Source organism: Camelus ferus, chromosome 5, assembly GCF_009834535.1.
Source record: "Camelus ferus isolate YT-003-E chromosome 5, BCGSAC_Cfer_1.0, whole genome shotgun sequence".
Classification (NCBI taxonomy): domain Eukaryota; kingdom Metazoa; phylum Chordata; class Mammalia; order Artiodactyla; family Camelidae; genus Camelus; species Camelus ferus.
This window is the reverse complement of record NC_045700.1, coordinates 35653576-35679105: the sequence shown is the minus strand read 5'-3', so window position 1 is coordinate 35679105 and position 25530 is coordinate 35653576. Positions and strand designations below refer to the sequence as shown.

Here is a 25530-nt window from a genome sequence, read left to right as displayed (position 1 = left end):
AGCTGTGGTGCCCTATCAGATCACAGCCTTGGGTTTTTAAAGAGCATGACGCCTACAGACAGCTTTCAAAATCTGGCCCCTCTCCTTCCCATACCCCAAAAAGAAGTGTTGTCGGGAGGACAAGACATTCACTCTGGACTGAGAAAGGGGGAGACTCAGCCTAACCAAGTGTACAGGATGGAGGGAACCCTGCACTCTGCGGGACCAACCACGTGCCTATCCACGGGGGCGAGAGCCTCTTGGGAGGATTCACTTTGAGGAAGAAGGAGCCATACAACCAACAATGAACGGACTCAGAAAGCCTCCGCCCAAGGGAAGGGCAATTCCAAGCTCAGAGTGTCGTCCATCACTTGCATTTCCCCTAGAATCAAGGGAGAGGCTGCAAATAAAAACCTGAAATGCTACTTGCGAGGGCTCAGCCCCAGGGAATGACACATGGGTCCTGGGAGCTGCAGTGGGCAGGGGTCCGGGCGGGAAGACCCCGCTGCCCAGCAGCAGGAGGTTCCCTGGTCAGGAGCACATGACGTGCTTCCAGAGGGACATCCTGAAACTTCAAGAAACAGTTTTATTAGGGCCTGGTGTGAGGAGAGGTGGGCAACAAGTCAGTGCAATCTGAGTTATTACTGCTGTCAGCCCCAAGTGAGGTGAGGGCTGGGGAATTCAGACTGTAATTCTAGGGAAGTAAACACAGAAGGCAAGAGGACAGAAATGGATAAACTGCTGATGGTGACTGAAACACAAAAGTTACCTGACATTACTCTCATTAAGCCTCCTTTCTCTTATTTCAAATACCTGATTTTTTTAGGAGGGCACTGAAGAGGGTGGTCAGCTTATATTCACCTATGCGACGCACAGGCACTATGCGATTTGAACGTGCACTGCTGTCACGGCATTAACTTAACTCTAGAAGGAAACAGCACGTCAAACTGGAGCCCTGCTCCTTTCAATAAAGCATCATCAAAATAAATGTTGACAATGATCTGCAAGTCTCAGTTTGCAGTGTGCATATTTATAGCACCCTGAGTACAATAAATTCCTAGGTCAACCAAGTACCCCGAGTACTATTCCCACTCTCCCCCATTGCAGTGTGTCTGCCAGGCTGTCCCTGTACTGCAACTAACTTTCTAGGTATAAAAGCATTCATTCACCCCATTTATTTACTCAACAAGTATCTGTCACACATCCACTGCATGCCAGGCACAGAGTGACAGGATGTGACAGCACTCTCCTGGAGGCTCTCAGTTGCGGGAACAAGGGTCTTGATCACATTGTCTGAATTTTATTTCAAAACACCTCAACAAACAGTGCGACATAATATATGTCCCTCGGCTTTAATCTCCTGCCTAAGGACAATAAGTTGTCTTCACCTGCAGTACAGACTCCAGGAGTAGTCAACTAGCTTTGAATCAAAGGGCCACATGTGAGAGCTAAGGCCCCCCGCAAGTCCAAACCGGTCAGCTAGCCACCCTCATCGGCAACCAACCCCACCACTACGCTCATGATTGCACTTGGGGTTAGAAACGGACTTTCATGAGGGTTAAATTCCTGACTTTGTTAATCAGTATTATGGCTGTTGGAAATTTATCTTCAGTGGTGAATTCATGGTATTTGAGGTAAGAGGACTGACTAGAAATATCACAGAAGTGCCCTGGCCCTTGCATGACCCACAGAGATAAAGGCTTAGCTGGGCCCTCAGAGATGTGCCTGAGACTTGACCCGTAAGTGACTCCGGTCCAGCTGCTGATCCCAGGGATTGTCAGGATGCAAAATGTCAGGGTAAGTGAAATTCTGTCTGCAACAGGCAGAACTCCAAGATGTCACTCCAAGATTGCCAGGCCCTGATTACTGAATCGAACACCAAACACCATCTGGGTACTGTTGTGCAGGGACCCTGCAGGTGGGATTAAGAATTAAGGTTACGGCGGGGGGGGAGAGGCATTGCTCAGTGGTGGAGGATGTGCTTAGCATGCACGAGGTCTGGGGTTCAGTCCCCAGTACTGCCATTAATAAAGAAACAAACCTAATTACTCCCCTCAAAACAAACAAACACAATTAAGGTTAGTAACCAGCTGACCTTAGACTAGAGAGACCATCCTGGGTTACCGGGTGTGCCCAATGTACTCCTACGAAAAGCAGAAGGGGAAGACTGCAGTCAGCCTTCATCTCATGAACCCATGTGATGCGTCACTGGAGGGCTTCCAGAAGCCTTTTTACCAGGGCCTGGGCCTTCTGGAAGGAGAGAAGGGTAGGAAACCAGTGCCATCTGAGTTAGAATACGAGGTGAGGTGAGGCAGAAGGTGGTGGGAGGTGGTCAGACAGACAAAGCATGAGAAGGATTCAGCCTTAAGCTGAGAGCAGCCCCTAGCCGAGAGCCAGCAAGGAAGTGGGGACCTCAGTCCTACAGCCACACAGCACTGAACTCGGCCAACCTGACTGAGCTCGGGAGTATTTCACGCCCTAAGCACCTAGGAAGGAAAGCAGTTCCGCCATCTTCAGAGGGGCTGTGAAACCCAGAGCAGAGAACCAGCTGCACCAGGCTATGCCTGGCCCTCGACCTCCAGAACTGTGAGAAAATACTTTTTAAGCTGATACACTTGTAGTGATGTCTTAGGGCAACAAGAGAAAACTAACACATCGTCCATGAAATACTGCCATACTTGCTACTGGTGAACACTGACTGCAGGTGCCATCAGGGCACCAACTCCCCGAGAGGACAGAACTGGAACTTCACTAGGCACACGAAATGGGTTACACGGCTGTGCCACACCAGCCTGCTGATAAATCTACATACTGGCAGAACGCCATTCGAGCCTTGTTTTCATTCACAGCTGAGGGAGTCGATGGGAGGAGACCTCCAGCTCTCACCTCTTGTAACTATTGGTAGTAGTTATAATTTACCATAAAGAATCTAATAACAGTGTCATGAAAAAGAGTATGTATCTGTGTAACTGAATCACCACACTGTACACCAGAAACTAACACGACATTGTAAATCAACTAAACTTTAACCAAAAAAATTTAAAAAAGGGAAAAGCTCACTTAAGAACATGTTAAATGATAAGCCTTTGAAAAACCAGTGTTTATCATACATATGGAAATAAAAATTGAGATGAAATACTGGTGGAAAAAAAAAAACAATCTAATACCTGATATTGGTTTTGTTATGCTGGTAAGAATCACTAATCAAACTGTCACAAATAAACGAAATGACCACAAACCTTCGTTTCAAGATGTCCCTGGAAGTAAGACCTGAGTTCTTCCTGGAAAGGTAATTTCAGTTTCTCTAAGGAACTAGGGAAGGAGCCCATAAGGGGAAGGCATTCTTCCGACACTCAGTAGCAAGAAACAAGCTCTGGGCGGCATGATGAAGTAACAGACCAGTCGTGTTCGAAGTGTGGTCCCTAAATCTGCAGCAACAGCATCGCCTGGGAGCACTGGGGGTTCTTATGTGCACTCAGATTTGAACACCATGGGTCAGCGTGCCAGCGTGGCTACACAAGCCTGAGCCCATGCTCTGAGGCAGCCCACAATCAAGTATGACTAGACAGACAGCGCCCCCGCCGCCCAGCAGCTGAGTGACTCCGGGAGGACAGCAGTAGAGGCAGGAGGTGGGACCTGAGCCAGGCCTGAGGATGAGGTGGGGCGGGCATCCCTCCCAGAGGGCCTGCGCAGAGGTAGGAGAGTGACTCACTCACTCCTCTCCTACACAGAACAGAAGCAGCTGCCGGCAGAGAGCAATGATCCTTTGCGGCTCTCTTACCTTGTCGTGTACATATTTACTAATTTAGACAGGAAAGTTTCGGTCTGCTTTTAAAATGAGTTATACATATTTGCTGTCAACTAATAACTTCTATGGAATTTCCTGATTTGGGGACATTTATTCAAATCTGCATCTAGTACAGCAGCTACTGTGGAATCTGTCCTAACCTCATTCATTCTTTCTGCTGAGGGCAGGAGATGAAGGGGAAAGATGGGAGGAAACAGCATAGGTCCCAGTCCATCCAGAGGCTCCCTGCCTGTTGGCAGGTGCTCGCTGACCCCTCCTGAGCCATCCTGGAGACGACAGGAGGAGAGCGGCCCTGTCCCACTCGGTAGCTCTCCACTGCCCACAGGGGCCAGCTCCAGACTTCTCCACCCACCTCACACACAGCTCTGGTGTGCTCTGCACACCCCACCCTCGCCCTGTGCGGGAACCCTCGGGTCCTACACCGCAGAGAAAACGGCATCAGAAGGAAACACCCGAAACCTCCCCTGCCCCATCCTCACACACACTTGCAATGGTGCTCATCCTGTCACACGTGGGCAAAGCTAACCCTTCTGCCCTTCAAGGTGCCAAGATCAAGGGCAGGAAAAGGTAGAGAAATGCAGGATTCAACCATCTATGTAGAGAACTAGCTCTAAGAATGGTTGCTCGGGTTAGGAGACTTTACGACTTTGATTAGCCATGGCTGTTGGTTGCAACCTGACTAGGCTGAGCTGAGACTGTAAGAGATCTTGTCTGGATAATGAGCTACCACTACGCACACCTAGTGGAATGGCTAAATTTTTAGGTGTGACGATTAAAAAATGCTTGTGAGGATGCAGATCAACAGGAACTCTCCTATGTTGCCAGTGGGAATGCAAAATGGTACAGCCACTCTGGGAAACAGTTGGCATTTTCATATAAAATTAAATACATGTAACATTTCATCAAGTGATTCTAGTCATTGAGGCAAGAGAAACAAAAATGTGTATTTACCCAAAAACCTACATGCACATATTTATAGCAATTTTACTAATAATCACCAACAAACTGGGAGCTATTCAAATGTCCTTCAATTGGTGAATGGATCAACTATGGTATATCCATGCGATGAAATACTATTCAGCAATCAAGTTAAGAGGTATTAGTACCCACTGCAACATGCATGAATTTCAAATGTATGATGCTTAGTGAAAGAAGTCACTATTCAAAAGGCAGTATGATGTATGATTCTATTTATATGACATTCTGTAAAGGCCAACTCTAGGTTTGGAGAACAGATCGGTGGTCACCAGGGAGTAGGGGTTGACTGCAAAGGGGCAGGATGGGGGTGAGAGAACCCTTCTGTACTGGATTGTGGTGGTGCTTACACAACTCTATGTATTTGCCAAAGCTCAGAGCTATATAACAAAAACAAATTTTTATTCTATGTAAATCAAAAAAGAAATGAAAAAAATTTTAATTAAAAAAGAAGGGACCTGACTGAGGGTGTCATTCTGTGCAGAGTCCCCCTCTGGCTGCTCGCAACTTCCATCCCGGGCAGTGTCTCTGATCCACTGAGAGGCAGCAACAGTCAGAGGCCAGCCCCAGCCTCTACCATCCCCTTCCACCTTGGTAAGAAAGCCCTGCTGTTCAGCTGGTCCCTGCTTTAAAAGTACCCAACACCTGGAAAGAGACACAAGAGATCACCACGTGTCCCTTCAGTGAGGTGAGGGGGTTGTTTACGTAAAGTAGACACTCCAGGCCAGCTCATTCTAAAGATGTGTACTCTTGATTGACTTCCTATCAACTGGGCTATTTCACGGCTCTGCAAATGGCAAAAAACCTGACAGCAATGCAGATGAACTTTGTCCGGCAGAGAATATAAATCTCTGTAATCCAAATTCTCATTTAAACTGGTCTTAACATCTTGCTTGTTCCCGCCTTACTGAACGAGCTAAATAAAACTGTTGACATTACCTTTTTATACTTGCACATCACAGTTTTGCCTTTTTGAAAATTACACTTCAGCAGCACAGCACATGAAAGGAATAAGAGACTCCTGCATTTTCTAGCCTCACTGGCAGCCACTGGGAGGAAGTGAGTGTTGGGTGGGATTTCAAGAAAGACAGTGTAAAGGAGCCCACCCAGCTGGGAGAGGCCTTGTCTTGCTCTTTCTTCTCTCCTCTTTCTGGCAGAAATACTGACATGCTAGCTGGTCCTTCAACAATCATTCTGGACCTTGAGATGACCTTGTGGTAAGAGGGTGTGGTAGATGGATAACGACTCCCAAAGATCCAACCAGGACCTAATCCCTGGAACCTGTTTGGAAAAGTGGTCTGTGTGGCTGTGCTTAAGAATTCTAAGATGAAAACATCATTCTGGATTATCCAGGTGGGCCCAAAATGCCGCCCCAATTATCCTTATAAAAGAAAAGCAGAGGGAGACCAGATAACCACACACAGAGCAGAAGGCCTTGTGAGACAGAGACAGAGAAAGGAATGAAGCAGCCACAGAGCAAGGACCACTGAGAGCCCCAGAGGCTAGAAGATGCAAGGAACGGGTCCTCCCCAGAGCCTCCGCAGGGGGCGCAATTCTGCCAATTCCCTGATTGCTGACCTCCGGCCTCCAGAACTGCCAGAGAATAAATTCCTGCTGTTTTAAGCCCAATTCGAGGTAACTTGTTACACCAGCCCCAGGAAACTAACACCAACGGTGGGTACGTGCCCTGACGACACCTTGAAGTCACCCAGGCCCGCGACACCTGCCTCTGGCTGGCAACGAGAGAAACAATATTCACAGTAGCTAAGAAGTGGAAATTACCTAATTATCTGTCAACAGAAGATTGGATGAAGAAAATGTGGCATAGCAGAGTCTCTGATTCACTTTGTGATTCCTATCTGAAATGGGTAGTTTTCAGCTTTAAGTAAATTTTTAAATATATTTTTTTGTTTTCATTATTTTTATTGAAGTATAGTTGATTCACAATATGTTAGCTTCATGTGTACAGCATAGTAATCCAGTTTTTTTTGAGATTATATTCCATTATAGGTTATTACAAGATACTGCGTATAATTCTCTGTGCTCTACAGTAGATCCTTGTTGCTTATCTATTTTATGTATAGTAATTTGTGAATCCCATATTCCTAATTTGTCCCTCTCTCCCTCCTTCTCCCCTTCAGTAAAGATACGTTGGTCTTCTATGTCTGTGAGTCTGTTTCTGTTTTGTATATAGATTCAATTGTATTATTTTAGATACCACATTAAGTGATATATAGAATTTGTCTTTCTCTCTGGCTTATTTCACTAAGTATAATATTCTCTAGATCCATTCATGTTGCCGCAAATGGCAATATTTCATTCTTTTTACAGCTGAGTAATAGTCCATTTTCTGTGTGTGTGTGTGTGTGTGTGTGTGTGTGTGGTGTGTACACCTTCTTAAGCCAGTCATGTGTTGATGGACATCTGGGTTGTTTCCACGTGAATGGTTACTGTGAAGAGGGCTGCTGTGAACAGTGTGGTGCATGCACCTTTTCAAATTGGAGTTTTGTTTTTTAAAGATATATACCCAGCAGTGGAATTGCTGGATCATATGGTAGTTCTATTTTTAGTTTAAGGAAACTCTACAGTTTTCCATAATGGCTGCACCAATTTATAGTCCCACCAACAGTGTAGGAGGGTTCCTTTTACTCCACATCCTCTTCAGCATTTATTATTTGTAGACTTTTTGATGATAGCCATTCTGACAGATGTGAGGCGATACCTCATCATGGTTTTGATTTGCATTTCTCTAATAATTAGCAATGATGAGTATCTTTTCATGGGCCTGTTAGCCATCTGTATGTCTTCTTTAGAAAAATGTCTATTCAGGTCTTCTGCCTATTTTGATTGCCTTGGTTGTTTTTTTGATATTGAGTTGTATGAGCTGTTTCAAATGTATGATTTTAAATTAGATTATAAACATAAGATTGGTACATTGAATTTAAAGGCTATGGAAAGCCATGTTTAAAATTATTAACTACATTGAACAATAATTTGAAACTCGTAACATCTATACACAGAATGCCACTCTCAAACATCAAAAGGCTCATTTTAACAAGTCTCTCCAGTATATAAAGTCAGTCTCTCACTTTTAAAATGTTCACTGGAAGGAATTCAAGATAGAAGGAAAGAGGAAGGGAGGAAAAGAGGGGAGGGGGAAGGAGAGAGGAAGAAAGGGGAAAAAAAATTCCCTTAACTCCAAGTCCACGCCAATCTACTGCCTATCCCACTCCCAGAGCCCCTAGCCAGCCAACAAAGCAAGCCGTCATTCACTTCTGGTTCCCCAGCTGAATTCTAGAACTTTCCAAGTGCCAATGCAGTCCTACCATTGCCGTGTACCTGTCAGTAGCCCCAGACAACTCACTGCTCTGTGTTCCTGGCATCTGCACAGAGGAGGCAGTCTGTTCTGAGACACCCTCTCCAAGGTCAGCAGCAGCCCGCAATCTTGCTGTGCACAGAGGCTGGTGTGTCAGGCCACACACAGGTGGCCTCGCAGAGCCCCAGAGACCCATGACTGGCTGGGCTTGTGAGCTTGAGGCAAACGTCCTTCTCTGACCTCTTTGGTGAGGAGCTCACACTTGAACACACATGGTTTCCATTATCTGAAATACCTCTTGAAAACATCAGGAACCTAAGAGGCCTCCGCTGTTATCTCTGTCGAGTTTGACCAGGACAAATTGCTGTCGCAGATGACATAGGTAACTCATGACATCACTGCCCAGGAGCCGGATGAAGAGCCACAGGCAGAGCACGTCTCCTCGTGACAACCCCCCCTCCCCCCAGTGACTGAGGCGGTCACAGCCCTCTCAGCACCAACGTTTAACTTTCTACTTATGCTTAGCCTCAGGACACAGCAGAGGGAAGGGTTTCCACACCAATGGAGCTACAGTCCAGGTTCTTTATGAATCTTTCTTACCCAGCAGAGCAACAACAATTTTACCGCATCTCACCCTTGAAAGTGGAGCAAGATTGACGTTAAATCCAGAACTCCTGAGGACATGCTGATTTATGGCAACAAAAGAGGGAGTGCTTCTTGATTTTCTTTAAAACTGATTCTGACAGGTGGTCACACTTGTCTCCAGCTCAGCACCTGCTAACAGTCACCCAGGTCAACCACAGGCTGTATGACATTATCCTACCAACTCCCCCACCTCTCCCATTCTGAAGACTCCTAGAAGTGTAAACATTCCAGGAGGCAGAGAGCTGCTAATCCCCACCCGCTCACATTCCCACACACCATGATGGGCATTCACCAGCTCCCTGGCCACCTTCCACACAGGCTTAAACTTCTTAAAACATTGGGCCAAAGAAGAATGAAAGAATTAAGTCCCCAACCTGCCTACAGCCAGAGATAGAACTTCGAAGTTCAGGGTTTCAACCTGTTGCACTTTTATACCTCGGCTATCAAACAATTTCGAATAATCAGGAAAAAAGTGTACCTTAAGATAATGAATTAATAGTTAACAGTACACCAAAAAACAAACAAAAAACAAAGCAAAACAAAACAAAAAACTACTGGGAATTTTAACTTTAAAGTGTTCACTTTTTATGTAAACCCGGTCATGTATAAAGGCAAAGTCAAAAGGCATTCTCTCTTTAAAAAACTTAAAATATTTTTTTCTTAAAGCTCTTTAGCTACTAACACAACACAAGAGTCAGAAAAGAGAATTCCGCAGAAATCGTTCCTAGAACACGCGGATCCTTCCGCACTTGCCACACGGTGGCGCTGCTTCAATGCTAATTTCAGACAAAGTCCAGAAGTGGGTTTCTTTACAACCAAGACGCTTGTACCCATTAGAAGTTGGCAGCGTCAAGTCCAATATTATTTTTTCTTTAAGGTTTCAGGTCACACACACATGGCTAACAGTCTATAAGGAGAAATTAAAACTGCCCAGGCACCAGCTCTCTGCCCCCATTTTAGGCTGGACCTAACAGAACTCTAACATATGCGCCCGGCACAGGCTGATCAGCCTCACCTAGAGCCAACAAAGCAAACGCGTGGGACAGGAGCCGGAGCGCTGAGTTAGGTGCCTCGCAGCGCGACACTGGAATGTCATCTACCTGGGAATCTGGACTGATGTAAATAAGTGAATGAGGAAGAAGAGACGAATCTCCTGCGCAGGAAAACTCCAAATAATGTATGTACATACTCCACTCTCAAGGAGAGGAGCCTAACTCCCCACCCTTCATGATGGGCTGTGCATAGTGACTTCCTTCCAGAGAGAAGAGTATGGAGAGGGACCCAGGAAAAAGCTGAAATTCACTGTGGAGAAACCTGGCAACCACTGCCTTGGCCAGGTGACCAAAGTTAACAAAAACTGTGATAAGTCATGTTGAAGGGACACATTAACATGACATGATGAGAAGGATGCTTTACCTCTGTGGTCTCCCTTCCCAAACCCCCTAAACTCCAGTCTAATCATGAAAGAAGCAGTGGGCAAACCCCAACAGAGGAGCATCCTACAAAGCACTGAACAGTAGCTCAAAACTGCCAAGGTAGGGGGAGGGTATAGCTCAGAGGTAGAGTATGTGCTTAGCATGCATCAAACCCCAGTACCTCCATTAAAAAAATATTTTTAAATTCAATACTTTGTAATGGCTTTTAATGAAAAAGAATATGAAAAGGAATATATATGTATAAATGAATCACTATGCTGTAACCAGAAATTAACGCAACATTGTAAATTGACTACACTTGAATTAAAAAAAAAAACTGCCAAGGTCATCAAAACCAAGGAAAGTCTAAGGAGCTGTCACAGCCAAGCAGAGCCTAAGGAGACATGACAAATAAATGTGATATGGTATCCTGAAACTCCTGGATATTTGGTATAAGCTGAAGAAACACAAAGTACAGACTTTGGTTAATAATAATGTATCGGTGAGCGATCATTAGTTGTGACAATGTATCATACTAATGTACTACATTAATAGTAAGAGAAACTGGGTATGCCGTATACGGGAATTCTGAACTATCTTTACAATTTTTCTGTAAATCTAGAACTATTCTAAACTTAAAAGTTTATCATTAAAAAGGTTCATCTAAGTCTCAACTGGTAACTAAGACTTAATATACAGGAGAATGCCCTTGTCTGTATTAAGGAATTTAGGCTGGGCTCCTAACAGTCCCTTGATGTCTGCTATAGAGGAGGAGGGTTATTACAGGGTGAATGGCTTTCCTCCAAATTTCATATGTTGAAGTCCTACCTTCCAGTATCTCAGCATGTGACTGTATATGGAGACTAGGCCTTTAAAGAGGTGACTAAGTTAAAAATGAGGCCACTGGGGTGGGCCCTAGTCCAATCTGAGTGTTGTCCTTACAAAAGGAAACACGGACACACACAGAGACACCAGGGTGACCAAGTGAGGATGCAGGGAGAAGGTAGCCATCTGGAAGCCAAGGAGAGAGGCTGCAGGAGAAACCAGACCTGCCAACGCCTTGATCTTGGACTTTCAGCCTCCAGACCTATGAGAAAATCTCTGTTGTTCAAGCCACTCACTCTGTGGTACTTTGTCATGGCGCCCCTAGCAATCTATACGAAGGTGAAGTGGAAAAACACTGCTTCACTGAAGATCAGGTGAAGGACAGCAGAGGGAACACAGAGCTGGGTGGCTTCCGTGCCATCTGTACCTTCCACAAGGGATCTGGGCAGCAATGAAGTGATGTGGAGATGACCCAGACTCTAGAATCAGGCAGTCAAATCCCCACTGGTCACTAAGTAGCTGTGTAAACTTCAGACAAGTTACCTAAACTCTTGGGTCTCTCCATCAACTGTAAATGGGGTTAGTGCCTACACCTCAGGGTTAAAAACACTTACAAAGGGTCTAATACATGGCAAGTACTGAATAAATACTAAGTTTCCATTCCCCTCTTCCTTTCTTCTAAGGCAAAAGTAAAGATGGCAAATAATCGAGGGGCTAAATCTGACCCACTGCATGTTTTTATAAAGCACCAGGGGAATGTGGCCATGACCCATCACACACGAACTGTCCATAGCTGAGCTGCATTACAGTGAGAGGTGAGTGGTCACAGCACAGACCATATGGCCTTCAAAGCCTGAAACACCTGCTGCCTGGCCCTTGACACAGAGTTTGTCGATTCTGTTCTGTTGTCAATTACCTTCTTCCCAAAAGCTGACAGACACCTGTCATCTCTGATCATACTTGAACTTCCACAACATCTGCCACAGATGCCATGTCTTGAGATCCTTCCTTCTCCCTGGAGGCCAGTGATCTGAGCTCAGGCCTGCACGTCCAACTCCCTGGGGCTCCTCACAAACAAGGCTCTGTGAACATCTGAGGGCTGAGATATTCAAAGTCATCCTCACCACCCACCTGGCCAGCCTGTCTCCGCATAGTCCACACTATGGTGTAGTTAATTACACCAGCACCCCTGCCAGCGGCAGTACGAGAACAGCACAACTTGAATCCCGGGACCAGGGCTGAAATCCTCCTGTCAGAGCCTTACCTAAAACGCAAGATGAATGACTCCCAAGGAGACCTCATTAACAATTAAATATGGGAAAACGTAAAGCCACTAGTGCAACAAAAATTGTTTGACTCTGGATGCACCTAGAAAACCAAGCTAGAGAGCTTAGCAAGCTTCCCAACTGCTGTGCAGAAAATTCGTTATAGGATGTGCCAAGATTGGACTCCCAGCCCTCTGGACTGCAGGGCAGTGCTCCAGGGGACAGTCCATACAGCCCACTGCTGGACAGACGTGTCCCGTATGTGCCAGGAAATGACAAGGTCTCGCAAACCCTGGGCCACTTTGCACTCGTCTTCCTTCCCTAATTCTCACGTACCAGCAGGTCACCACAACCCACAGATCCTTTTTCCTAAAGCTTTCTCAAATAGACCCCACCTCCCTCCATTCTTCTCTGCCACTGCCAAAGTTGTAGCCACTAGACTTCCTCAGAATCATTAGCAGAGTCCCAACCAATCTCAACTCCAAGATGGCCTGTATAAAATGGTCACTATTCTAACCCAAATCTATTTATTTAATCTCTCTACTTTAAAACAGTCTAAAACAGTCCAAAGAATAAGACACCACTGCCAGAAGAATCAAATCTTCCCTGCACCCCCCCGCCCAGTACTGCCGTCCTCATCTCGAATGCTAACTGCCCCAAGATGCGGTGTGAGACCCAGTCACTGCAGCCCATCCAGACTTCCTGCAGGGCTCTTCTTCCCCTACGGGGCAGTCTTCCCACCCAACCCAACCCCTGTCTGCCATGTAACCCCCAAGTCATGCTTAAAGAACACCTTCCAATGTCATCCACACTTGGAACATGGCCAGCTCCCTCAAAGCGCGTGGGTCACAACCCTCTCTAGACACTTCAATATCTTAAAAGTTGTCACCTCTCTTACTAAACTGGGAGGCCCTCAAAGCTGAGGGCCAAGTATTTACGCACCTTTTTATCTACCTCACCTCTAAGCCAGAGCCCAACTCGTAGCTGACGCTCGATAACCCTGTATAAAATCAATGTTTATGGAGCCTCATGAATTCAGAGTGAAGCAAAGATGGAAGTAAGTCAGAGTGCCCCTGAGGCCATTTGGAAAAATAAAAGTTACTATCAAAAAAAGTCCCATCCACCCAGTGTCCTCTTCAGAAGGAAGCTTGGAAAGACTCTTAGCTGCCAGCCAGTCCAGGAGAGCTGGGGCGTAGGAGCTCTTGAGAGCAGCAGTGCATAAAAAGGGGCTATTTTTAAAGGCTAAAGGGCAGCCAAACTAAGACTTTCCCATTTGAAAGGAGGAAACATTTTTCACAAAAATAATAAAGGGGTGTCCAAATGCAAATAAAAATGTAACTCTGTAAAGCAGTCTTTGAGGACGTTCCTTTCTCATTTTGGAGAAAACGTGTGGGACTCGACACATCTTATTTTTCCCTTTCTGTGTATCATGAAGAAACTACGAGCAACAGTGCAAGTAAGTCACGGTGACTGCAGGTCTCAAGCTACAGTCACATGTTTCCTGCCTTAAAAGGGCCTGTTATATCTCAATTGCTTATTAAAACATCACAAATTTAAGAAAAATATATAGTAGAACCTAACGGCAAGCAAATAATCAAGTCCTCAGGACCTGTTTAAATGTGTACTTCCTTGACCTGGCCTGTGACATCGTTCCTTCCTGACTGAGAGTCTCGCAGGGCTCAGGTAGCCGTTCCAAAGCATCTTCCATAGCCAGGCAGAAGCAGACCACCTCAAGACGACACACGGACGCTCAACTGGTTCCCTACTCTCACCCTCATCATCGTCAGCATCAGTTTGCTTCCCACACTCCTCCAAAACTTGGTTACTTGTATTCTCATAGACTGATCTTTACTGCTTTCGATATGAGCTACAACAGGACCAAGAATAAACTAACAAGGCATTTAGCAGGGGTGGCGGCGTAAACACATACGACAGGAAATGAAAACCGATGAAATATCTGATGACCGTTCCCCAGACGCCTGGATGAGTCTAGCTCCTCAGCAAAGCTATGCCCAGAACTAACGAACCCAAATCCAAATGGTAACAATTTAGTTTAAACACTTTCCTTGACATTCACTAACCCAAATCCAAACACCCACAATTAGACTTTAGAGGTCCCTGCATGAAGCAGTGGAGTCTTCCCTGTCTTCCCTGCTGTCCCTGTCAGAGAAACAGACTGAGGTTGACCACGGAGGAAAAGGACAAATTACCCCATCAGAAGTCAGGGCCCACAGAAGCATTTCTTGAGCATGTCTCAGGAGCCAGGCACTTGCAACATTCCCTCTATCCTCTCAAAGATCAATATGGTAGAGCATGTATTCTCACTCCCAGATGAGGAAACCAAGCATCAGAGAAGTTGTCAAGTAACTTCCAAGGACACAGCTACTTAGAGCAGGGACTTGGGATTTGAACCCAGGTCTGCCTGTCTTTAATGGCCAGAAACTTCCCACAACACTACATAGTTTAGGGAGAATTTCTCCAACTAGAAGGCAGCAAGGGAAAGGGGGGAGTATACAAAAGTTCAAGCTTATCTAATGCAGGTAAGATCTGCCTAAAACTCACAACTTCTAAAAACTAAAAAACAAACAAAACAAACAATCCTGCACTCTGCAGATCTTCTGCATGCATATACTCACATTTTAATATGTGTACATGTATGAATGCATATATACATGCACACACACACATCTGGCTCTAATAGGAAATGTAGAACTGACCAAAAGTTGTAAAATTATTTTGTAAAAGTAAACTGTTTTTAATAAAGGAAATCTCTGATGCATTTTTACTAAAGAGCTCAAAGTATACAATCCTTCTTTGACTGACACAACAGGAGATTCCTAGCCTTTAAATTTCACCCAAGACCTCTAATTTCCATGTCAAATATTAACACTAGACCCTAGGATGTCTGCAACAGGCATGCATTTTCTTTTGACTACTGAAAACCGTCAACATCCAGAGCCCTTGTGAAACATTCAAGTGCGGGAGATAGAAGTGTCCATAACATGTAGCATTCGCTGCATTCTCAGATGACACTCGCCTCCAGCGTTACAGCGGAGTTGTAACCTGAGCAGTTACCTCGCCTGCATTCACATACATGTGCTCTACAAGATGGGGAGTGACTGGCAGATGAGGGACACATGTCGGCTGCTCACTCAGCCACCCTCAGCCCCTACATGCTTCTCACATAGTGGGATTCTGATGTATAAGCTACGTATCTCCGGTACAAGGCAGTCCCAAGTATAAGCTATCTGCTTCACCAGGAGCTCATCCAAACTCCCAAAATCTGTGTCAATAACAGAAGAAAAATGGCGGTACCATCCGGAGACGTGTCTGCATGTGGCATTTACGAGCAAGTAAAGGGATTTTCAAGGGTAACCTGATGTAAAGGTTTCTGCCTTACACACTGATTTTTTCACATACCCGCATAAGGAGCAACTTTGTAACTCTGCTCTCAGGCTTAGCTTTAGATAGTAAGTAGCTGTCTGCTCAGCTTCCACTGGAGTTTTGCTCTCACCGCCTGGTGCAGACATCTGGACAATTTTGGAGCACGTATTCTCTATCAAGCTCCATGTACCACTATCTCTCATTTCCATAAAGAGCTCACAGAAGCTTCACCAATTACTAAGGCAGGGTGCCACCAGGAATCCCACCTTTTTGCTTTACCTAAGTAACACTTTTCTGCTAAGAACTACTGCTTTCTTAAACCTTTGCACCTGCATCACTAGTTCTAAGAGCTGACTTCCCTTACAGAGCAATTTTATAGACATAATTTTAATTACTTCATACGAATCACGTGCAAACCAAGAGAAGATGAGTAACACAAGCAGCCGATGGCAGAGCTGGGACAGGAATCCAGACAGTGGGTCAGTCACTGTGTTATGCTGCTTTCATGTCTTGTTCACAGGGAACAAAGCCTGCTGCACATCAAGAAGACATATGCTTGCCAGAAAGTGTACAGATCTGAGGGTGAAATTCCACTGGGAAGCATCTGGCTGATGACAGCGGCTCAAGAGGACCGATACTGTGAGAATTCATTCACGGCCACCGAGTCAGATGAAGAAAGCAGAAGATGGGCTCCCAGGCAGATGGTTACACTGAAACAGCAATCACCGAAGGAGAGCTTTACCATCTACATCTCAATTTCACTTACCCTATAAGAGAAGCACCATTATTACCTGCATTGTCCAGATGAGAAAACACCTGTAACTTAACTGAGCACACCGAGTGGGTGGTGAATCCAGTTCCAACTTGTCCAAGACTGGGTTGGATGGAGACTTCTGCCTATCAGGGTCATTAACAACTCAGTGAAAACCAGAGACTCACAAGTCCCTAACTTATGGTGGATAATTTAATCTCCTAGGCTTTTCAAAAAGTGAGCTCAATCTGAGTAGGCCTGTAGCTATTAAAGAAATTGAATCAATAATTAACAAGTCTCCAAAACAGAAAGCACCAGCCTCACATCGGTTCCAGGGTGAATTCTACTAAACATTTAAGAAAGAAAGTATACCAATTCTCTACAATCTCTCTCAGAGGACAGAAGCAACGGGAATACGTTCCAACTCATTCTATGAAGCCAGCATTATTTTAATGCCAAAACCAGGCAAAAGACATTACAAGAAACCTGAAGACCAATATCTCTCAAGAGCACAGATGCAAAAATTCTTGACAAAATATCAGCAAACTGAATCTAAGAATGTATAAAAAGAATTACACATCACGATCAAGTAGGATTTATCCCAGGCATGCAAAACTGGTTCAACATTTAAAAATCAATTAATGTAACACATCACATTAACAGGCTAAAGAGAAAAATTACACGGTCCTATCAATAGATGCAGAAAATGTATTTGGCAAAATCTAACACCTATTCATGATAAAAACTCTCAGTTAACTGGAAACAGGGAAATTTCCTCAACCTGATAAAGAATATCTATAAAAACTCTATAGCTAATATCATACTTAAAGGTGGAAACAGAAACTTTCCCACCAAGATGAGGAACATGGCAAGGATGTCCCCCCTCTCCCTACTCCTTCTCAGTACCGTACTAGAAGTCCAAGCTAATGCAATAAGGCAAGAAAAGGGAATAAAAGGCATATAGACTAGGAAGGAAGGAATAAAACTATCTTTGATGTTACAGATGACATGATCATGTATGTAGAAAATCTAAAAGAATTGACCAAAAAATTCCTTTAACAAGGGATTACAGAAAGCTTCTAGGATACAAGGTTACTACACAAAAGTCAATCAATTTTCTACACGCTAGCATCATCATTCATACAAGTAAAATTTGAAATTAAAAATGGAATGCCATTTTCATTAGCATCCCTCAACATGAAACACTTAGGTATAAATAACAAAGTACAAGATCTATATTAGGAAAAGTACAAAATGCAGAAGAAAGAAACCAAAGAACTAATGAAATGGAGAGATGGTTCATGTTCATCGATGGGAAGACTCAATGTTGACAAGATGTCAGTTCTTCCCAACTTGATCCACAGATTCAATATAATCTCAGTCAGAATCCCAGCAAGTTATTTTGTGGATACTGACAAATTGACTCTAAAGTTTATATGGAGAGGAAAGACCCAGAATAGTCAACATAATATTGAAGGAGGAGAAAATAGTTGAAGAACTGATGCTACTCAACTTTAAGACTTACTATAAAACTCAAGTAATCAAAACGGTGGTACTGGCAAAGAACAAACAGATCGATGGAACATAACAGAGAGCTCAGAAATAGACCCACATAAATACAGTGAACTGATCTTTGACAAAGGAGCAAACGCAATACAATGGAGCAAAATCTTTTCAACAAATAGTGCTGGAATAACTGGACACTCACATGCAAAAAAAAATGAATCTAGACAGACCTTACACCCTTCAAAAAAATTAACTCAAAATGGATCACAGACCTAAAACTATAAAACTCCTAGAAGATACCCTAGGCAAAAGCCTCGATGACCTTGGGTATGGCAATGACTTTTTAGATACCATTCCGAAGGCACAATTCATGGAAGGAATCATTAATAAGCTAAACTTCATGAAAACTAAAAACTTCTGCTCCGAGAAAGACAATGTCAAGAGAATGAGAAGACAAGCCACAGACAGGGAGAAAATATTTGCAAAAGATCTATCTGATAAAGGACTGTTACCCAAAATACTCTCAAACGCAACAAGAAAAAAACCAAAAACAACCTGATTTTTAAAATGGACCAAATCTTAACAAACACCTCACCAGGCAAATATACAGATGGCAAATAAGCATATTAAAAGATGCTCCACAACACACGTCATCAGGAAAACACGAAGTAAAACAATGAGACACCACCATACTCCTATTAGGCCCAAATCCAAAACAATAACAACAAATGCGAGCAATTATGTGGAGCAACAGGAACTCTCACTCACTGCTTGCAGGAACACAAAATGGGTACAGCTACTTAGGAAGACAGTTTGTTGGTATCTTGTAAAATTAAACACTTACCATACGATCCAGCAATGACACTCCTTGGTATTTACATAAAGGAGTTGAAAATTTATGTCCACACAAAAACCTACACACAGATGTTTATAGCAGCTTTATTCATAATTGCCAAAATCTGGAAGCAACCAAGGTGTCCTACAGTAGGTGAACAGATAAATAAACTGTGGCACATCCAGACAATGATATCACTCAGCACTAAAAAGAAATGAGCTATCAAGCCATGGAAAGACATAGAAGAACCTTAAATGTGTGTTGCTAAATGAAAAATTCAACCTGCAAAAGCCACATAATATATGACTCCAACTATATGACATTTTAGAAAAAGCAAAACTATGGAGACAGTAAAAGATCAGTAGTTGCCAGGGGTTAGAGGGTGAGGTGGGGAGGGAGGGGCGAGTTGGTAAAGCACAGAGGATTTTTAGGGCAGTGAAAATATCCTGTATGAAACCATAATGATGGATACATGTGATTACACATTTGTCCAAACTCAGACCATGTCTAACACAAGAGTGAACCATAATGTAAACTTCAGACTTTGGGTGATAAAAATCAATGCAGATTCATTGACTGTAACAAATGTACCCTCTGGGGGGGATACTGATAATGAGGGAGGCCATGCATTTGTGGGGGTCAGGCATAAACAGGAAATCTCTGTACCTTCTGTTCAAGTTTGCTATGAACCTAAAACTGCTCTAAAATAAATTCTATTTTTTAAAAAAGGTGAGTTCATTAACTGCCACTTAGGATCGTTGACCAATAAGAACTTGGTTGGTGATGGAAGTGATGAGAAAGTCATCATCCTGGAAGAGTTTCCTGAATTTTCTCTCTCAGAACCCTTGTGCACAGAAGCGTTCTATTTGTAACTGTTAGCTAGTGACTCTAGAGAAGGCCCCAGAGGCAAAGCTTATTGGTTTCAACACTCCAGGCCCAAATAATGAAGATTCCTGACGGTCCGGGTTTTCCACTGGTAAGGCACTCTAGCTCTGACTGACTTCCGGGGTCACTATTCTATGGCCACTTTCCTTTCCCGACTTCGGGCTTTGCACACCTTCGCCCTCTGGCTGGAACACAGCCCGCCGTTCCTGCTGACCCACCCACAGACCTGCTTCCCTACAAACTGAGGATTCTGGCGAGAACATCAGTCTTCCCTTCCTGACTGTTTTGACCTCACACTAACGTTCGTTAATGTTAGATACCGAGGCAAGAGCTTCCGTGGGCTTCTGTGACTTCTGTGTTTCTCTGTGAATCAGAAATGATCAGAAAGGAGAGACTCTCACCACCACTGCCCCTGCCCACACCTGCTTTCTTGAGGGGAAAACCCTCATTTGGGAGCATGGCTCTGGGTTTGTGATGGCCGCCATCTGACACCACCACAGGGTGCAGCTGACACTGCTGCAAAGTGTGACTGGATAAAACCTCCAGTCATCATTAACTGCAGCCAGCGGGAAACACGCAGCAAAAAAATGGCAAAAGCCTGAGAAAATACGAGTGTGACAGGAGCACAGAAAAGGAGGGATGTGACGGCCGCTGACAACCCAGCTTAAAACATACCCCTCTTTGCTCATCCCCAATGATAGCAAAGTCCTGGGAGAGACGTAGGACCTTCATTAAGGATCAGTTCTCTCTAGATATGGGGAGAGGTATGTTCCTAGCTTTACAAATGGAAGGTACTGTGACACTTAAATTGCTTATGTGTCCAATAGTATTTTCAGCCAATCACAGGAGCTGATGAATGGGGACTACTAAAATCCTACTCATTTTAACAGGTGCGTATCTGTGCCCCATCACCTGGGTGACCATCTGAAGAAAGTGATTAGATCCTGTTTCCAAGGCTTCCAAGGGGAAACGAAGACAAGAGCCCCAGACACACACAAGGAGTGTGTGGATTGCCAGGATGGAGAACGCCATAGAAGGCTGTGCAGACAGAGGAGGAGCACAGGGCTACAGGTGTCTGGAGCAAGAAGTTCTTTCTCACATGGAGAAAAGAAGAGACACAGAAGAAGGATGGATGGCGCAAGAGACGCAAGCCACAACTGAAGTCAACTCAGATGGAGAAAGATCTGATCTAGGGCACAGGGAAGGGAGTAAGCAAAGGGGAAGCGGAACAGCAGGGCTGGCTTGGGCACAGCAGTGACTTGGTCAAAGCCCACTCAATAGGAAAAGAATCATCTTGTCAATAAATGGTGCTGGGACAACTGGACATTCACATTTAGAAGAATAAAGATGACCCCGACCTCACACCATTCACAAAAAAATGGACTCAAAAGGGATCCTAGACCTAAATGTAAAAATTAAAAACTATAAAATTCTTAGGAGGAAACAAAGGCATAAATCTTTGAGATTGGATTAAACAATAGTTTCTTAGATATAACATTAATCAGACAGTGGCAAAATAATAAACTGGAATACATGAAAATTTGAAACTTTTGTGTTTAGAGCAGTACTATCAAGAATGTGAAAAAGATAACCCACAGAATGGAAGAAAATATTTTCATGCTATATAACCTGTATCTAGAATATAAAAAGAATCCTTACAACTTCAGACTAAAACTACAGTGAGATACCAGTTCACAGATGCACTACAATGGCTATCTTCAAAAAAATTTGATAACAACAGTTGTTAGCAAGGATGAGAAATCAGAAACCTTGCACTCTGTAGCTGGGATTAAAAAATGGTTCAAGCAACTGGAAAACAATTTGGCAGTGCTTCAAAAGGTTACACATAGAGTTATCATAGTAGTCCAGTAATTCCACTCTGGGTATGTATCTCAAAAAAAAAAAAAAAAAAAAGAAAGAAAGATACATCCACACAAAAACGCATACACAAAAGTTCATAACAACATTATTCATAGTACCCCAAATCTGGAAACAACTCAAATGTTCATAAACTGAAGAATGAGTTAAAAAAAAAAAAACATGGCACATACATAAAATAAAACATTCAGCAGTAAAACATAATGAAGTAGTGATACATGCTACAACACAGATGAACCCAGAAAACCACTGAACCTAGAAACACATTGTAACATGAAAGAAGCTGGTCACAAAAAACACATATTGTACGATTCTACTTATATGAAATGCCCAGAACAGGCAAGTCCATAGAGAAAAAAATAGATTAGTGTTTGCTTACGGCCACAAGGTGTGGGACTGGAGAGGAGGTGGCGAGGGACAGATATGGAGTAATTGCTAATGCAAATGGACTTTTTAAAAGGGAGATATAATATATAAATTTTAAGGGAGATATAATACGTGGTATGTAAAAATATCTCAATAAAGCTTTTGTTTAAATGCCATGGGACAAATCACAATGGAAAAATATGTGAGTCTGAATTGAGAAAACAAACTATTGAGAGTCATAAAACACTACAGACCTAATTAAATAGAAAATGATCAACTGGGAAAATTTTTGAATTACACAACTGATGACCTTAAACACGAAAGCTGTGATAATTCAGTAAGAAATATACATTGCCACAATAGAACAGCAGACAAATACCACAATAATTCCCCAAAGAAAAAAGTACAAATGACCAATAAGTATACAATAATCCATTCACAACATTAATTTTTAAAATTTTCACTTAGTAATCCCACTTTCACAGTGTATCCAATGAGAATATCAGAGACGCCTTTATTAATATACAAGAATGTTCTTCCACTTCTTTATTTAGTGGGAAACCGGGACCATCTTACATGTGCGATGCTGGGGGAGTGGACAGATATTTACCATCATTTACTTACTATAGAAACAAGCCAAGAAAGACATTCAACCAAGCGTCAGAAGTGGCTGTCTCTCTAGGGGTACCGGGGAACCAAGATTTACTGTATCTTTACTTTGTGCATTTTTGTAATGAATTTTCCTCCACATATATTCTTTCTAAAATTTAGAAAATAAAGATAACAAATATCTATGTATTCACATTGAAAAGGAATTTTGTGAGAATCGCATATTCTTTATCAGTGGTTCTCAAACTTTGTTACATATTAGAATCAACTGGGAAGACTTTTTTTTTTTTTTTTTAATCCCAATGCCCAGGCCCTACCTCATATGCATTAAATCAGAATCTCTGAAGGTAGGACCCAGGCATCAGTCTTTAAAATTCCTAGGTGTGATCGCATGGTAGAGCCAAGTTGTATACGAGGGTGAACCAGGGTTCACGGCTAGGAGAATGAACAACACTCAAAGGTCCTCAGGTTTACAGTGGAACAAACCAAATGCACACAGGTCTGCGTGTGAACACAGAATGGTGTGTGTGTGTGTGTGTGTGTGTGTGTGTGTGTGTGTGTCCGTCCGTCCGTCCGTCCCGGTCACGGCTCCACAAAGCAGTAAGGCACAGGCAGGGCTGCCTGCTCCCTGGAGGAGGCAATCATCTAATAAGTCTGCAGGAGGAAACAAAGAAAGTTGTCCAATTCACCATAGCAGGGGGAACTTCGTTGCTGAAGGGCAGAGCCCTGATGGTGACCTGACCACTCAGAGGTGACAGCAGGGCTTAGAACTAGCTGGTTCCACCAGCAGACATGTGCAGGGGCGGTGTGCTTCCTGTGCTGCCCCTCACCTCCCTGGGAAGAAGACTCACAGATGCATGTGTGCATAGCCCTAAGCCTACAGCCTCCCCCTGTGCGCATCACCTGAACACAGTGCCACATCATTCATGTGTCAACAATGTACAGACACAACAGTGCAGACTGGCACAGGGGAACACACCGGGGTGGCAGAGGTGGAGGGAGCAGGATCACCCAAGGGAAACTGGACTTGGGCCAACCTCTACCAATAACTTGCACACTGGAGCGAGTTCCATAATGAAAGGTCTCTGCTTCCCTGTCTGCAAAGAGGCCTGACTGGTTGTGCTCTAGAGGCCTTGCCGACCCTAACATGTCTCTGAGCCTCCACGAGCCTCACACAAAACAGAGACTGTGGCTGTAGCTAAAATTAGAAGCCAGCTGACCATGGACTCGATCTGACTCAGCTGTGATAATTCCCTCATCAGTATCAGAAAGAAAGAAAATGGAAATTGAGAAGCGCAGGCAGAAGGGAAGTTCAAAAGAGGAGGGTCACAGGATGACTTCTCTCTGCCTCCTCCTGCTAATCCTCAGTGGTCCACAGCAAGGCTGACAAAGCTCCTCCTAACATAGGCCATTCAAGACTGTTTCCAGAAGATGTTAACTCCAAAAGGAAGCCTCTCAAAGATGCTGGAGGGAATGGGAAATCAATACAGCCTTTTCGAAGAGTGACTGGGCAGTATGTACACCAAGAATCTTTAAAAATGCAGCCTGTTTAGTTCAATACTTCCACTTCTGGGAAACTGCCACTCGAGAGATCAGAGGCATGTAAAAATTACTCAAAAAAATACTCACATCGGGAGTTCTGGAGACTGGATGCACAACAATGTGTACTTAACACAACTGAAGTGTACACTTAAAAATTGTTAAGATGGTAAATTTGGTTATGAGTATCACAATTAAAAATAAAATTCAAAAAAATTCATAGGCATTTAATAGCAAAAGCAAAATAAAGCATCTTGGCTCACACTACAATTAAAAAAAACTAAAAAAGAATGTAAATATCTAACAGAAATTAGTTAAAAATCAATTATGGAATATTGAAACAATGGACATTAAATATCATGTTCTTCAAGCAAACTGCAACTTGTTCATGATAGAATATTCAGTAAAAAAAACGGCAGAGCACAAGTGGTCTCGGGTTTAGGAGGAATCAATAAAAAAATTTAGAAAATCAAAACACTAAGAGAAGTTCTGTCTCTATGTTGGAATTTCCAAATTTTCTACAAGAAACACTCTAGTGGGGTGAGGGAAGGATGGCCTTCATAGACTTTAACTCATGGTCCAAGAATCAAAGTGCAGAATGACTTTCACTTTACAGCCCGTCAACTTTGAGGTTTTTCCCTTAAAGAAACAGACAGCCAGAGGGGTTTTCAAAACTGCTACATCAGCTCTGTCAACTGAGACAGAATTGGGACTGGAAACAGCAGAGGTGCAGATACAGCAGCTCCCGACATGTTCCTAGACCCCCATTGGATGCCTGAAACCATGGACAGCACTGAACCCTGTGCATACTGTGTTTTTCCTATGCACACAGAACTAGGGTAAAGTTTAATTTATAAATTAGGCACAATAAGAGATTAACAATAACAAATAATAAAATAGAATGGGGTGTCTCTCAGAGTATCTTATAGTACAAAGCTAACGTGTTTTCCATCTTAACTAAGCGCTTACCACACACTGGGGCCATAACTTTTGCAGTTTGAGGTGCGACTGCAAAACTAGCACACATTTCTTCTTCTTTCCTCACAATTTCACGTATGAGAATCTGTTCTTACCGTAACTCTTAGCTACTTCAGCATGTGACTTTTTTTCTTTCCTTATTAAGTCGAGAAGCTTTTCACTTAAGCACTTTACTGCTCCTCTTTGGCGTATCTGAAGTGCCATGGCATCACTCATCTTATGCTTTGGGATATTATTAAGTAAAGTATGAGTTACGTGAACACGAGCACCGCCAGTGGATCTGATAACCGAGGGGTTTACTCGGTGAGTAATGGGCGGGATACACCGGACACACCAAACAACGGAAGGGTTCCCAGCCCAGGCAGTGCGGGGCAAGACTGCATCACGCTACTCAGAACGGCGTGCAATTTAAAACTTATGAATTGTTTACTTCTGGAATTATCCATTTAATATTTTTGGACGCCAACTGACCGTAGGTAACTGAAACCATGGAAAGAGAAAACATGATTAAGGCAAGACGACTATAACCAGCAAACCAGCACTACCCAGGCTCCCCATACAAGTGAGGATG

At 43.5% G+C, this 25530-nt stretch overlaps 1 protein-coding gene across 1 annotated transcript in view; it reads right to left on the bottom strand.

Moving 5' to 3' along the window:
- The window catches only part of TANC1 (tetratricopeptide repeat, ankyrin repeat and coiled-coil containing 1), a 157153-nt gene that overhangs the window by 84995 nt on the left and 46628 nt on the right, over positions 1–25530 (bottom strand).